This window comes from Rutidosis leptorrhynchoides, chromosome 2 (genome assembly GCF_046630445.1).
Source record: "Rutidosis leptorrhynchoides isolate AG116_Rl617_1_P2 chromosome 2, CSIRO_AGI_Rlap_v1, whole genome shotgun sequence".
Lineage (NCBI taxonomy): Eukaryota > Viridiplantae > Streptophyta > Magnoliopsida > Asterales > Asteraceae > Rutidosis > Rutidosis leptorrhynchoides.
This window is the reverse complement of record NC_092334.1, coordinates 556,771,273-556,788,372: the sequence shown is the minus strand read 5'-3', so window position 1 is coordinate 556,788,372 and position 17,100 is coordinate 556,771,273. Positions and strand designations below refer to the sequence as shown.

The 17,100-nt window shown below is 30.8% G+C and overlaps 1 long non-coding RNA gene across 1 annotated transcript; it reads left to right on the top strand.

Annotated features, from left to right (window-relative positions):
* The first annotated feature begins 11,130 nt into the window (after positions 1–11,130).
* Positions 11,131–13,935, top strand: LOC139893093 (uncharacterized). The gene is made up of 3 exons (XR_011774339.1): positions 11,131–11,784; positions 12,461–13,413; positions 13,880–13,935. It is a non-coding gene; the product is annotated as an uncharacterized lncRNA (long non-coding RNA).
* Positions 13,936–17,100: the final 3,165 nt, after the last annotated feature.

Sequence of the window (17,100 nt, the reverse complement as noted above, 5' to 3'; positions counted from 1 at the left end):
TGAAGAGAGAGGGACGAAGAGAGAGGGTGCACGGTTTCTTTATGTATTTGTGATAGATCTGGGACACGTGGTGTGTTCTAGATTTTTACGGGAAAAAAAATAAAATGAATGAAATTATGTGGAGTAGGACACGTGTTTGTTATGTAGGGGAGAACATTAGGGTCTGACACCTAGGATGTGATGTTACGCTTTATGTGATGTAGGGGATATATATATACATATATATATATATATATGTATATATATATATATATATATATATATATATATATATATGTATATATATATATATATATATATTTCTCATTCATTTCATTAAATCATTAATGTTGTCTTCTTCAAAGTGCATGGTTTTTTATTGTGATCACAATCGGCTCATTTTTGGGTGATTAACTAAATATAAAGGAAATGAACTCTTCTATCTCTATAATGACTAATATGTTCCAAGTACTCTCATTCATTCATTGTCAACATCATGATTTATCTATTTGTATTTGTATTTAGACCATATAAATATGAATAACAATTGTTACTTCCCGAAACATCGATCCCACATGAATTATTTGCTTCTTCATACTACTTAATTACTTCAACATCAAAAGCACTCTCCTTTTTGTACAATACATGAACGATTTACTTACAGATTTACAGTGTATATTCTATATTAATCCACAATTCAACACCGTTGATTTATTCTGCACTATTGTTGAAAATAAACATTGCGTGGTTTCGTCGTTATTATTTAATAAGCTTTGAGTATATTGATTACTTTGATTTTTTTTATTCGAAAGGCAAACATTTTATAGCACGAGAATAAAGAGTACAAAACGAACATAGAGCTCATTAAAATGACCTGAGCACTATGGAGAACTCGAAGAACAAGTTGCAAAGAGAGCAACATAACTATAAACTAAACAAAACTAATGTAAACAATAATAAAGAGGATCAGATAGCCACTGAAGACATTCGATCTTTTTATGTTTGAAGCGTGAAGAGTTCCAGTCAAAGGAGATTAATTGGATTTCCATTAGCCCACCCGGACCATCCAACAAGAATTTGAGAATATATTCTGATTTCGATTCTTTCATAACCGCACGTCCACTCCATTACTTGCCATATTTTTGAACCCGAGAATGAGAGCGTTTGGTTGCATTTACCATGGAAAGCCTCATTAACACTAAGATTGACAAACGACCCCAAATTCCACCATTTATATACCCTTTCCCATATTTCCATCGCATGCCGACAAAAAATCAATGAATGAACGACTGTTTCCACATTATCGTCACATAGAGGGCATCTAACGGTATCCAAATCAATACCTCTCTTGTCAAGTTCGGTACAGACCAGGATACGACGTTTTAAAACCCTCCATATGAAGATTTCAACTTTCGAAGGAACCAAGTTGTTTTTTAGAGTAGCATCACCCGAACCATACTGAGAATGAAGTTCCCTATCAATTAGCTACGTGAGTTTTTTAGTTGAGAATACCCCGTTCGTAGCCAACTGCCACGACCAATAATCGAAGTTTTGATTTCTTTTACGATACTCGTCCAATAATGATTGCAATTCATCGAATTCTCCACACGTTATGACTGAGATCTCTCGGTGCCAGTTCCATGTCGCCTGCAAAGTAGATTCTGACCATCGAACTCTATCCATAACACGAGTTCTATGATAATGTCAAATTTCATGTTTTTTGTAGGTTGTAACAAAAGCATTCGAAATCTAAAACAAATACTAAGTAACAGGTATCGTTAGAACGTTAAGTGTTTTAAATAAATAGGGTTTTTAATGATCAATCAATTTAAATATTTATAATGAGCATTTATGATATTATTTTTTAAAGTGAATAACTATGTTAGTTTAAAATTTAGTTATGGTCATATATAATATTATTTCATTTAAGTGGGTATATTGTGATTTAAAAGGTTATGAATATATATATATATATATATATATATATATATATATATATATATATATATATATATATATATATATATATATATATATATATATATATATATATATATATATATATATATGTTTTCCTTAAAAAAAGAAAAAAAAACTATTTTGAATATAGTTAGTTGCGATGTGTTCGTAAAATTATTTCGAGTTGAACGGTGATAACGGATAAACCTAACTTGCCGCGGGTAAAAAGATAATCCCGTCAAAAAAATTAGTGGATTTTTTTTGTTGGATATTATATTAATTTGAGAATTACATTTCATACTCTGGTTGAGGGAGTAAAGGTGTAAGTATTCCTGAAAAGTTGTGTTCGTACCTAAAGTTGAGATGGGTAAAATATAAATTTGGGATGGTGAGTGGGGTGTCGTTTGGATGATTGTGGAGGGGCAATACGACTAAAGTTGGGAGCTACTTATATGTTTTCCTTAAAAAAAGAAAAAAAAACTATTTTGAATATAGTTAGTTGCGATGTGTTCGTAAAATTATTTCGAGTTGAACGGTGATAACGGATAAACCTAACTTGCCGCGGGTAAAAAGATAATCCCGTCAAAAAAATTAGTGGATTTTTTTTTGTTGGATATTATATTAATTTGAGAATTACATTTCATACTCTGGTTGAAGGAGTAAAGGTGTAAGTATTCCTGAAAAGTTGTGTTCGTACCTAAAGTTGAGATGGGTAAAATATAAATTTGGGATGGTGAGTGGGGTGTCGTTTGGATGATTGTGGAGGGGCAATACGACTAAAGTTGGGAGCTACTTTAGTATATAAGGTAAATAGCGTAACAAATGTTAAAGAGATAAATACATTATTGTGTGTTACACCAATAATTATACCGACCTTTCTTATTAAGATTATACCGGTAGAACATATGGCTCTTTGAGTTGGTTGTAAAGTTGGTGAATTTTCATTTGCCTACCTTGGGATTTATCCGTCAGAATATGAATCGGGTGGAAAATTGGAAACCCATAATTGATAAATTCAAATCGAGACTCGCAGATTGGAAAGCAAAAACAATCTCATTTGGTGGAAGGTTAACGCTTGTAAATCGATCATTAATAGTTTACCGCTATACTATTTCTCTCTCTCTTTCGTGCACCTTGAGTGTTATTAAAAGTCTTGAGAGTATTCGGCAATTTTTTTTGGGTTGGGCGGGTGAGTATACTAAACTGGTTTGAGTTAAATGGGATGACGCTCTTTTACATCTGGTGAAGGAGGTCTTAACATTGGATCCCTTCGGCCGAAAAATCTTGCTCTTTAGGGAAATGGCTCTGGCGGGTCAAATACGAAACTAACTCTCTTTGGGTATCGGTTTTAAAAATTATCCATGGTGCTAATGCCCTACTCCTACCTTTAGGCCTTAACAAACCGCATGAAAGAGTGGTGTCTAGTTAAACATTTTGCGTGCATATCATGACATAGAAAAAGCAGTGATTAACTTTGGCAACTCTTTTGTAAAGAAGATAGGTGATGGTGCAGAAACTAGGTTTTAGGATGATCCTTGGTTGTGCGAATTTACACTAAAATTGTAATTCGTGAGGATCTGCTTATTGGAAACTGATCGACAGGTTGCGGTTCGCGACTGAATTCAATGGATTGAATTCTCTTAGAGAGCAACATGGTGCTGGTGTCGAGATTTAACTAGATCAACATGGAACGAAGTACTATCGACCTTTCTGCAGTCATATTTGAAACATGACTCAAACAAATATTTGTGGTATTCTAGGTTGGCTTCAAATGGTGCTTTCACTACATAAACTTTCGTGGATAATCAATGATCGTTTATTTATGGATAACACGATGCGAAAAGAAACATTGAGAAACTATCTAGTGCCTTCCAAATTCAAAATATTCATGTGGAGGGTATTAAAATGGCAGATTCCGGTACGTACCGAACTCGAGAAAAGACGTATAGCGACCTTGAGTCCATTAGGTGCACTTTATGTCGTGATGATGCTGAAACTATTTAACACTCAATGATCTTTTGTCGGCACTCTATGAACATATGGGAGAGAATCTACAAGTGGTGGAATTTGAGTTCGGTTGCAAATTTAAGTGTTAATGAAGCGTTATGTGGAAAATGTAACCGTTCACTATATCTTTTAGGTTCAAGCATTCAGCAAGCTTTGGAGTGAACATGTAGTTATTTAATTTAGAGAAATCATAATCTGAAAGTGTTCTCAAACAAATGTTGGAAGGGATCGGCGGTTTTAATAGAAATTCAACTTATTTCGTTCGACTTGATCTCTACGCGTACCAAAAAACAAGGAATTCGAATGGCTTGAGTGGCTATCAAATCCACTTATGTGTAGACTACTACATTTGTAACAAGTTGCTTACTTTTCAACTACATTAGGCAACTCACTATCGTTGCTAACACTATTCATTCTCTTAACTTTCACATTAGCGCCACATCAGCACTCAAATTCTATAACTAACTCATAAAATCCTATAACTAAACACTGCCTATTATGACTAAAACATCTTACCCTTAAGTGCCACGTCATTAATTGATTTATTTTTTAAATTTCGTTTACTAACGCAATATAATAATAACTAGTTTGGAGGTCCGTGCTTCGCTACGGAGACCAAATCCACATACACATATAATTTCAATACTTTTCTTAATCAATAATAAATAAACGGGTTATAAAATAAGGTAAATTATAAGTCGACTTCCAAAAATAGATAAAAATAATCATTACCTTTTGTATATAAGATAAAAATATAGGTAAAAAGTAAGTGGTTAAATGGTAAAGTAATTAAAAAGCATAATATAATGAATGTAATGTTTTAAACTATGTATTTTTACCTAAAGACTGTTAATATTGGACCGAGGAGTAACATATAATAATATTTTATAATACTTAAAAAAGTAAACAATTTTTCTATTTTGTATGTAATATTTGTATATGTTCGGTTTCATATTGGCCGGTGGTCTCCTTGGAAGCAATCTCTCAACCCGTCAAAGAGAGAGATGACTTTCTCTGCTTTTGTGAGTGTTTCACTTGGGGTTGAGAAACGACTTTTCTTTATTGAAGGATAAATGAAGGATTATCAACGTCTCACCTCTCCTATAACCCATACATGTGGGATTGAGTTTTGTTGTTGTGTACACCAAATTTTATATTTTAAAGAAAAATCAAAGAAATCATTTGTTCAATTACTCAACCAACGTTTTAACCTCCAAAACCCACCAATGGGCCTCAGGGCTGACCCGTCTACTAAAAATCCTAATCAGACTATATATTATACAAACAAAATCACTTTTTCATTAATTAACTTATTTCTCCAGTGTTCTTTCCCCCTTCTTTCATCCCATATACCACATTCTCCTTCTCATTCTTTTCTTGTTATTCTTTTACTTATCATCTACTAAATGTCTAATATCTAACATCTAATTTGGTAATTAAAATTAGTTCGTTATGAATACTTGAAATATTGAAGGTTTTTAGATCTGTTGTATAATTCTTTTAGCCACACGACTTCATTTTAGTTAATCTAGTTCGTTTAAAATTATGCTATGGTGTGTGTATATATATATATATATATATATATATATATATATATATATATATATATATAGTTTTTCGACTCAAATTTTTGTTTATATATCGATATACATAATATGTATATTTATAGTTGCAAAATACAGAGCAACTGTGTTTATCTATGGATTTATATTTTATACTTCATTGTGGTAAGAAAAAAAAATTCAGAGCAACTGCGTTTATCTATGGATTTATATCTTATACTCCATTGTAGTAAGAGAAAACCCAAAAGATAATTCAGAGCAACTTTGTTTCTGAATTTATATTTTTATACTCCATTGTGGTAAGGGAAAATTAAAAAAAAAAAAAAAAAAAAAAATTGCTACTGTAGCTACAGTAGCTACAGTGAAGTTAGGTGAGGTGGCGGAGTATGATTGGTGGGTTTTGTCCATATTTAATATATAGTATAATATAATATAATATAATAATAATAATAATAATAATAATAATAATGATGATGATGATGATGATGATGATGATGATGGGTGTACAAATGTACAATATAAATTATGGAGTAAACGGTTGTACAATATAGATGAAAACTTGTACAATGTTAGTGTAATAAAAGTTGTACAAAATGCATATGGATGAAAACTTGTATAATGTTAGTGATATGACATTTGCTTTAACTAAGGGTCATATGTTTGTTAAATTGATGGTGAATGTTGTATAATGAAGTTTACAAGGTCACTCTCTATCGTGAATAAACTATTCATTCTCTTAACCTGTCACATCAGTACCTAAATCCTATAACTAAGTCACAAAATTTTATAATTAAACACTGCCTATCATAATTAAAACAATTTCCTCTTAACTATCACATCATTAATTAATTTCTTTTTATATTTATCTTAACTAACACAAAAATAATTATTTTTTTAAACAACACTTATTTATAAACACAAATTGTTGTACAACATGCATTAAAGGTCATTATACATTATATGAATCATTATCAATTGTTAATAAATAAATATATCGATTTTTAGCTTTTCTAAAAAATGTTGTACAATATGAATGAATGCTTGTACAATACAGATTAATTCTTATACAATATGGATTAAATATAGATGAATGTTTGTACAATATTGATTAAATATTGATGAATTCTTGTACAATATGGATAAATTCTTGTACAATGTCAATCTAAAATTGGTTGTAAATTATGCATTAAAGTTCTATACATTTGTTGAAAGGGGTATTTTTTTTAAGGTACTAGCATGTAAGTGAGTGGGTTCCATTTTGGCCAAGAACCATTCGTTAAATCCATGGTGAATTACCTACAACTAATACCTATAATGAAACTCTGACTATGGCATTTGCGGGTAATGAACGGGTGCAGAGGTGTCTTCGAGCATTGGCAAGATAGGCAACCGTTTAGGGCCAAAAAATTTAAAAAGGCTCAAAATTTTGAATATGTATATATATATATATATATATATATATATATATATATATATATATATATATATATTTCTTAATATAATTAATTAAATTAAATAAAAAATTGTCAACTAAAGTTAAAATACTTTTTTTTAATAGTAAAATACAATGTAAGTAAATAAATAGATAAATTGGAGTGTTATTTTCTTATGCGTAGTAAAAAAATTTCACGTATATGTGAGCCCATTTTTATTTTCGTTTACGGCATTTAAATTGTTGAGACGACCCTGAACGGGTGACTATGGGTTCATAGGGAGTGATCATATGTTATTGTGTATTTAGTTATAGATCACAAGATCCTTGTAACTGGACTATAATATATATTGAGTTGTAACTGGGCCGACTTCATGTTTGGCACATTCTCTTGTGTTTTAATGAATTTTGCCGTTTGTAAAAAGAAGGAAAAAAATAATTTTAATTAAGCATAACATAACACTATTCTTTAAAATATGCTTAACGGTAAATTAGCATTTTGCGTAATCACCAAGCAGATACTCCGAAAGAAGTTACGCGGTGATAATTAGGGCAAATATGTAACGGTAATAATTACCCGGTACTAACACGCTGTATAAAAACACCCCAAACCCCACCTTAAACACCACACCCAAAACCCTCCGATCCAAAACCGGCGAAACACCACACCCAAAATCCTCCGATCAATAAATGGCGATGGTCTCCGGTAAGCCACTACTCTCCACCATAGTCCACGCAGGTTCTACTCCTCCATTGCCGTCAAAATCGTTCTAAACCACACTACCCAAAACCGTCAATCAAAATTAGGGCAAATATTTCTGGGGCACTGCACCTATTAGGTTCCACTTCTTCCGGTACTAATTTCCAATGTATATGTGTATATCTTTATTTTTGCGACATTTTGTTCTATTTTTCTTGAATCTTTAATTCTGTGTTGCTTGAATGTTTCGATTCCGAATTTCTTGAATGTTTGATTTTGAATTTCTTGAATGTGTGAATTGTGATTGAATTTATTGAATGTTTTGAGTCTGAATTTCTTGAATATTTGATTATGGCGTTCTTGTATGTTTGACTTTTACTTTCTTGAATGTTTGATTCTGACTTTAGTCAAAGTTGGTAAATGTTTGATTTACAAGATTTAGTATATTTTGTATGTCTATTAACTGATTGTTTCAGTAAAATGCTTACTATATTGTCTGTAACAATTGATATGGATGGAAACATATAGATGTTGAATTTACCATAGTTTTTGGTTTTAATTATTAATTACTGGACTATGGACTATGAGTATATAAATAAACATTGTTGTAATGGAAAGGGAAAGAGTAAATAATTTGAATGTAACACATACATATAGTTAGATTGAAATACATTGAAAAATCAAACTGGTATTTTGAAGTGATGTTTGTTTAATCTTTCTATTCCTTCACATGTTACTATTGGATGTATTTTCTGCTAGCATTTTATTGACCCATTTTTATTACAACTTCATAGTTAATAAAGAAAAAGCAAGAAGTGAGTTTTACTAATCCGTCATCTTATTTCTTAACCTGATATAAGCTCTCATTACCGAAGGAACATGCATCTATAGGGGACTTCGGTATTGATTCATCAACTGCAATTATTTCCTTTACATGTTCTCTTATCTTGATTGTACATTTTCATGTGAACAAATCTTTGGATGTTAAACAGAGCTTCAATAGTATGCTATAATAGTATGCTATATTTCTAATGTCTTTTTTGCATGATTAAGAAAATATGCCTTTAAATTTTTCCTTACTTGATTATTCAAGTTTAGGTATTTGAATTGGTTTACAGTCTTCTCAACTTGGTCGGTAATGTGTAGTATTTGTCTAGTTTCGAACTTTTTTTTTACAATATAGTTGTAGTATTAAAATGGTGGGCTTGAGGAAGGGTTGGATGACAAGTTAAAGGCACTACGCTTTTGTAACTTAATCTTTATATGATATTTTAAATCTCCATATATAATAATTGTGTATTATACATAGATTTATACATATATATTGAATTATATTAGTCATAAATATGATATATTGTTTTAATATGTATTAGGAAGTTATATACAGTTGAAAAGGAGCCTTGCCCATATCAATCCATTTGATTTGTTTATGAGTTAATTGCGTGTATTTTGATATGTTTATGCTTATGTGGTTGCTGATTTCTTGTGGTTCTGATAGAATTGTATAAGTTTGTTAATGTCTCATTTATTATATTGTTTGTTGCCTTCTCTCTTCTAAAATTGTTACGGTTTGTGAAAATTAGGGTATATATAGACCATATGACATTCTTTGTGAATGTTTGACTTATTGAATGTAATTTGATTTGTTGATGTTGTGTTATTGTTGTTTCAATACGGTGTTATGGTTTGTGAATATTATGGTTTATATGGATTCTTTGAGTCTTGGGAATTATTAATATACTGCATGAATTTTGGTTTGTTTACATGTCTTTTTTTGCCGATTATTTTTTATTTTATGAGATTGTTATTTCCGATTTTTCTTAGATTCTATGGATTTTGAATTGGTTTTTGTACTGTTTGTTGTATTCTCCTGTTTTTGATTCTAGGGATTTCTAAATTCTAGGATTTATAATGGTTGTATGACATTCTTTGTGAATTGTTTGATATGCTTAACCGAATTTGATTTGTTCAAAGGTCTTTGTTTGTTAATTTTCTATGCTTGCGATTATTAGCATTTTATGAGTTTTGTAACTTTGATTTCTGTAAGCATTTCAATTCGTTTATGATATCGATCTATTTGTTACTTTCTTATGTTGGTGTAATCGGTTTAATTAAGATGGTTTATGTTAAGTTTGGTTTAGTAATTTAGTTCGTACTTAGTATTTAATTAGTGTTAGCTATGCAGGGGCGGACCTATATAGAAGTGAGTGGTAGCACGGGACACCACTGAAATACGCGATGTAGTGGAAATTTTTTGGGGTTTTTAACTAGTGACACCAGTGGATAGTGTAAATATTTTTGTGTGATACCACTAAAATAAGTCATGTAGTAGAAAAAATTTTGGGTCTTTAACCAGTAACACCACTAACTACCATTCCTAGATCCACCACTGTAGCTATGGTTTTGTTTAATTAAATGAGTCAGATGTAGCTTGTGGAATTAGTATTGTGCTAGTAGGTTGAAATAGTAATAGTTGTTAGCTATTTTCAAGCACATGTACGTTGTGATCTCTTGGCTATATCTTTGGCAATAACCTGATGAATAAAAGTACATTAGCTTTGAAAATTTGAAGATTGTTATTTTAATCAGAGCTTCATGAGTATACACATTTCTCAGGTATGTATGTGAACTCTGAGTCCTAATTTAAACTTTTCCCAAATTGGCCTATGAATCCTAATACTTATTAACATCTTATTAAATGTTTGCATGGTAAATCATACTATATTTTATAGCCTTGTCTAGTTAATTGTACGATTATATAATTCATTATGTTATTTTTTTACTTGGATTGGCGTAATATTTAACTCTTGATTGCTTATGTCAATAGCTAGTATTGCTTTAAGATTTTGTAGATCGGAAAAATGGTTGACACTAAACACTTGCAAAGATGCTTCAACCGGAAGGTATGTTTCCTTTAAAAGCCGGAATTTGGTTGTACTTTTCAACAATGTTCAACTCTCAAAATTCATTAGTATGCTACAAGTCTAATGGCTTTCTAGCGTTATCTAGAGAATAGGCCTTTAAATTTTTCCCAATATATAATTTTTCTAAAAGGGACAAGTTTCTTTACTTGATTGTCCAAGTTTTGGAATTTGGATTGGTTTAGAGTCATTTGATTATGGTCGGCACGTGGACAAATTTAGAGAGAGGTAATGTAGTATCAAACGGTATCAAAATGGCGGGCTTGAGTAGGTTGGATGACAAGTTGAAGCGTTAAGTTTTCGTACAACTTAATTTTTTTCTAATACTTTTGAATCTCCATAGATATTAATTGTGTATTATACATTTATACGTAGATTTATATATATATATATATATATATATATATATATATATATATATATATATATATATATATATATATATATATATATAGAACTATATTGTTTTGTTGTCATATATATATTATATTACTGTTTTAATTTTATAGAATTACGAAGTTTTATGCAATTGAAAGGGGGAGCCTTACCATCAACCCTTTTGACTTTCTTATGAGCTACTCCGTAATTGTTTAGATTTTATTATGTTTATAGCTATGTGGTTGTTGATTTTTTTGTGGTTCTAATAGATAGCATTATATAAGTTTGTTAATATCTTAATTACTGTACGGATTTTGTATTGTTTGTTTAAGTTTAAAACTGTAACAGTTTGTGAAAATTAGGGTATATATAGATTATATGACACTGCGTTAATGTTGTATTGATGCGGCGATATGGTTTGCAAATATTATGGTTGCTATGTATTCTATTAGTCTCTGTAATTATCAACTATACTAATACTAATACTAATTCACGTAATAAAATATAATAAATTCCAACTACAGTATAACAGTAATATGCACAGTATAACAGTACCCTCACCTTTTTTTTTTCCCAAAATAATCCCGTCGTCACCTCCCTCCGCCCACCGCCCATCGCCATTATCGACCATCGCCACTGCCATCATCGACCATTGCCACCGCCATCATCGACCATCGCCTCCGCTCGCACCAACAATGTCCAGCGCTACCGCCGCCACCACCTCCGCTACCACCAACATCGATCACGCCCTCCATCTCCTTAAACCCTAATTTGATTTCTACTGTATGGGGGCTTACTAAAAGAAAATAAATTTCAATTCATATTTTCTTACATCGCCAGCAAACAGTTAGGTTTCTTATACTTTATTTTCTATACGTTTTTTTGTTTAAATCTCTAATTTATTTATTTGAATTCATGGATACCAGCGATTTCACATATATATTTTGAAATTGATGATTATTATTATTGATTGTCTCTTATGATCTTCTAATCGATTGTTAAGGTAACAAGTTATTTGTGCTTTTTGCATAATTATAATTAGGAATAGGAAATAGCTATACTAAGAAGTCAGACATATTTCGTTTGAATTTGGCCACATTCAATCTCTAACATCATGAATTTCATCACTCTGGGTACAATATTTATTTCAATTTTATCACTATAAAAATTTATTTGATTTATAGTGATAAAATTGATACATGATATTTTGATGGGTTAGCAAAACGTGATAAGTGGCAGAGAAAACGAACAAACAAGATAAATCACATTTAGGGAAAATGTTTTATCATTCAAGTCAACAACCCGTTGCTTATTAAATTGATGACTTCATGTAATTTTTTTTTATATTATATTATGACTAATTAAATTGGGTGTTGTAAGGTTTGAGATTGTTGCAGGTGAGGATGCAAAATAAAATAGTGATATAATATAAGATTCTGGAACATCCTCTATTAGCATTTAATTATTTGTATTATACAAACGTACAAGTATCTATTTGATAAACCCGACATTCTGTTTTCAGGAACAAATCTCCTACAATGATGCTAATTCCTTAATTCGTATGACCTGATGATTCAACAGGCCTGTTCAAGATAACATTAAATAGGTCTGTCATGGTAAGAATAATTCAATAGGCCTGTTCTTGGTAAGAACAACTAATACTTAGTTTCAATGTTAGGGTATTTTTTTTAATTAGCTAAAGAAATTATATTGTTGTATATGCACACTATTGTAGTAGTATCTTACAGCTTTAGTAATGATATATGCCCTGTGATCACATTCAAGTTTCCAGTTCATGGTAAGATCACTACATAATCAAGGTAATATTTATATTTGTTCACTTCATACGAATTTAAAATTATATCTTTGGTCAATTTTAGGAGACTTTCGTTTAACCCATCTCACCTGTTGTTTTTCTGCAGTCATGGCTCATTTATAAGGGTGTGTTGTCTTGAAGGATCTATCGGAAACATATAATATATAAACTTTTTTAATTGTAGTGTTAATGTGGAAATTAGGTTAAAATTTTAATTGTATGACATAATTGTAATTGGTAAACAGGATATAGTTTCAGCTCTCTACAATTGAAATGGGTCAAATGCTGATGTAGTTAGAGCTTCCATGTTTGACTTAAAACCAGGAGGATGAAAAGCTCCTGATGGGTAATGTTGGTGGCTTTGGTCTCGGATCAAACTCAAACCCGTTTGGTGCGTTTTCTGATGGCTTTGAGAGTAACAACAATCAAATTGGTGGTGGACAAAGGGTTTGGACAGCCTGCTCGGATTGTATCTGGCCAACAGGCTTTAGGGGCGGTTCTCGGCTTATTTGGATAATCGAGACAGTTTATGGCTGGTAAAACTTCTGGTGGATTTGCTATTGCTTCTTCAAGTGGTGGTGGGCTTGCTAATCTGGCTTCCATTATTGGTGGTTGCTTTGGTGGTGGTGCTACTGTAGCTGCCGGTAGATTTGCTAGAGGTAATATTAATATCTTATGGATATGTTACATGTAGAATTTTTAATCCATTTACTTACAAATGTGTCAACATGATTTTTTGCATTTCAAACTGGACAAATAAAGATGTTGGCTTAAAGTTAAGTTGGTCAAACCGTCCAACGGGTCAAACTAGACTTCATACTAACTGTTATGGGTTAATTATTAGTTACTTTAACCCATTTTAGTTGACATAAGTTGACTATTAATAATTATTTTTTTTTTTAAAAAGAGGTTAACTTAACAAAATTATAGTTATTAATGATTCTAACTATTAGGACACTTTACCTTTAACAAACAATCAAATTACAGTGAATGCAAGCATGTCTTATTTATCAATTTAAGCAAATTTAGTGACTTCAATAACTGTTATGGGTCATAATTTTAATCCATCTTAATATATAACAAAAGTCAACTATTACTTTCTTTGACCACTTTTTATTGACATAGGTTTAGTTGGTTGAAAATATCTGCATTCTCAGAAAGCAGTTTGACAAGCAGCTCGATGCATATAAAATGGATGGTTCCAGAAGATTCAAGAAGGGTGTAGGTTGAGTTTGACTTAAAGAATAAGCAAGCGAAAGAAGAGTTTGATTTACTTCCTAATTCGTTTGAGTTATTTTTGAATAAGGATTTCCATCCTTTATTTATTTCCTTTTCTAAATTATTCTAGTCCTATATATAAAGGACCCTATCTTTGTTTTATTTTTTAGTTTTTTGTTTTGATAAATATTGTTACGTGAAATAATAAGCCGCTGGCTTTTGTTCATTGTCGTGTTCTTTTCTATCCAATTGTTATTTCTGTTTGGCCACGATTTTGTTGCATTACAGCTTGACAGATAAATTAGTTGAAAACAATCAACTTCTTCTAATACAGGTATATTAAGCGTGTATACTTCTCATTTGAATAGTTTATTTAAATAAAAAAAAAAAAATTAGTTGATTTCGTATTTTGGTACCTTTGTTGTTAACCGTTTGTGATGATGTGCATTGTGACAGTATGTTTTGAATAAGTGTTTCTGGATTGTACATTTGTACCTCATTTAATAGCATGTTAATGGCATTGAGCTCTTATGTAACTACCGTTTTGTAAATATATTCTGTGGTTGGATTTTTTTCTTATGGTTGCCGCATATGAATAGGAGAATGGTTTTATCTTAATTGAGTTTTTCTACAGGTTTTTTACTTTACCTATGGGCTATTAGTCAGCTGCTTTTCATTTACAAAGAGAAGTTCTTTGGGATCTGGGATTTGTATTAAAGGGTTGTCCGAGAAAGAATTATCTGAGTGTATTTCGAGCCAAGGAATTCCTTAAATATAGGGTATTAAATGGAATATTCGAGGTGCCACATCATACAATTATGAATTCCTTACCTGTACATTTAGTATGTAAATTGTTGTTCTTTTTGTGTTATAAGTTGATATATTTAATATTTAATTGTTTCATGAAATTTAGGGCAAATGTCTCATGCATTGTGAAATTTTTTGGAACTCGGTATTATTAAGGTGAATGAAGGTAAAGTTGCTAAGTTTAGTTTACAAGTAGGGAAGCCGGTGACTTTGCACAACTATGTTTAGTTCATGCTTTTATGTATGAAATCACCGTTATACTATAGCAATTGCTGTAATTTTTTTTTTTTTGGAACCACCTAATTTGTGACTGCTTTGTTTTTAATAATAACAATCTGAAATTTTTATAATAAAATCCTTAAATTAGTTGTAACCACATAATTATACTAATTGGATAGTAATTTTTTTTAAAGTGACTGATGCTATTTTGATAAAAAAAAAAAAGAATAAAATAAGGTGGGTTCAGTTCAAATTAAAATAAAAATATAAACTAATACATAGTTGGAGTTTTAGACAAAAAAACAAAAAAAAAGGGTGGCGGTGTCGGAAGAGTGCGACGATTCAGAATTGTAAGGTTGGTGATAAGCGGCGGTTGGGTATGCAATTTAAAATAATGGTAAAATATTTATGCAAAATCGAATGCACTACAAATTTCATAGTCATTTTTCGAAATGGCATTGTAATTATATGAAATCGTAAACAAAAATTTTTTTGCACACCGCCGCGAAGCGCGGTTCACTTTACTAGTTTTTGATTTAATACATGGATTTTGGTTTGTTTACATGTCTTTGTTTTTTGCTTTCTGGTTGTTTTGACTATTATCATTTTATGAGATTGTGAATTTTGATTTATTGTATGGATTTTGAATTAGTATTTGCTATCGTCTGTTGTTATCTCGTGTTTTTTTATTGTAGGGGGTTGTGAAAAGTAGAATTTAAAATACTCCGTAGTTATTATATGACATCCTTTGTGAATTGTTTGATTTGATCAACCGAATTTGTTTTGTTTATAATTTACCTTTTCTTCTCTTGTGCTTCTGGTTCTTGGTTGTTAAAGTTTGTGAATATGGTTATAAATTGATCTTATGGATTTTTGAAACCTTTTTTTTTTTTTTTTTTTTTTTTTTTCTTTTTCAATCTATAGTACTATTTTGATTGATATTCTCATGGGTCATTGTTGGTTTCTTATGGTTATGATTGTTAGTATTCTATAATTATGTGACATATTAAATTATTGTGATATATGATTTTTTTTTATTTTGTTTGTTGTTTTATTATGGTTATGATCATTAGCATTTTATGATTTGTGTAACTTGGATCTTTGTAAGAATTTCAATTCGTTTATAATATCTATTTGTTTCTTTTGTGGAAAAGAAAAGTAGGGTTTAATGCGGGATTTGATGTATTGTTTGATTTGTGAAAATTTGATTAATTATACGAAATTTGATATGCTGTCCTTATATTTTGGTTGTGATGGCTGTAGTTTATATCATTTTTTTTTTTTTTTTTTTTGAACAAGTATATGTTAATTTGAATACAGAAATTTATAGCATATTTTTGTGCAATTGAATAGGAGACATTGCTTGTTCAATCCATTTGACATGTTTTTAGTGAGCTAAGGCCACTTGCTACGTCCGCCAGAGACCTTTGTCAAACCCGCCACTCAACTAACAACCATAGTGAGCAATTTGTCACTTCATCCGTTTGTTACCCTTTAACCCTTTAACAATTTGAGGTGGGCCACATACTTTTTTGGCTTGTAACTCATGCTTAATAAATTGTACATATTATATTTTAGGGGTATAACTGTGGGTAATATTTTAGTATGATAGGGAGTGATTTGTGAAAGGAATGTTAAAGGATTTGTGTTGATGTGCCGGGTAAAAGTAGTGTGAAATATGGGAACTATAGCAAGTGGCCTAAGTAACAAATTCATTAAGATCTCCTTTGAACTATCATAAGTTGGTTTTTTTTTTTTTTTTTTTTTTTTTTTTTTTTTTTTTTTTTTTGGTAACATGTTTGCTGCTGCTATGTGAAACAATTGGCTTGATAATTGCCAAATATAAATTCTAATGACAATATTGTTCGGACAAAGTTAATCCTACAATTTCAGGTTATGGTAAAATGTCGGAATATGAGCGCATATGTACCCACTTATTCTTGTGTTTGGTGCGAAGCAAGTTGAATATAAATTGTGCTACTAATGTATGCTGAACAACATATTGATATTGATATTGTATAATGAAAAGACAACTGAAACCAAACGTGAAAATACATCATTCGGTTTCTATCTTGACTTTGAGGGGAAATAGACTATTGTTC